Source organism: Heptranchias perlo, unplaced genomic scaffold (genome assembly GCF_035084215.1).
Source record: "Heptranchias perlo isolate sHepPer1 unplaced genomic scaffold, sHepPer1.hap1 HAP1_SCAFFOLD_663, whole genome shotgun sequence".
Classification (NCBI taxonomy): domain Eukaryota; kingdom Metazoa; phylum Chordata; class Chondrichthyes; order Hexanchiformes; family Hexanchidae; genus Heptranchias; species Heptranchias perlo.
This window is the reverse complement of record NW_027139692.1, coordinates 24413-25000: the sequence shown is the minus strand read 5'-3', so window position 1 is coordinate 25000 and position 588 is coordinate 24413.

Here is a 588-nt window from a genome sequence, read left to right as displayed (position 1 = left end):
GGAGGCGCAGCGTACGGTACCGAGCACTGGGAGGTGCGGTGCTGCCCGCCGGAGTGACAGCGAAAGGCTGCGCACCGCTTTCCGCCTGGTAACTCGGCGTCCGTGAGACCGACCGACTCCGCTTTATCGCCGGAGCTAGAGTGGGGCAAGGGGCACGGTTGAGTACCGGAAGGATGACGTTCGCACACGGGGAAGTCGAGTGCCGGGCCGCTGAAAGCGAGCAGGGTGCCACCGACTCTTCGGGCCCACTCGGAGGCTGATATCTCAGGAAGGCCGAGGCCGATTTCCTCCGGGTATGGCTCGTTGCGTGCGGCAGGAGGAGGCGCAGCGTACGGTACAGAGCACTGGGAGGTGCGATGCTGCCCGCCGGAGTGACAGCGAAAGGCTGCGCACCGCTTTCCGCCTGCTAACTCGGCGTCCGTGAGACCGACCGACTTCGCTTTACCGCCGGAGCTAGAGTGGGGCAAGGGGCACGGTTGGGTACCGGAACGATCACGTTCGCACACCGGGAAGTCGAGTGCCGGGTCTCGAAACGGAGCCGGGTCAGCCCAATTTAAAACGGAGAATAGAGTGCTGCCCTCTGCGGGT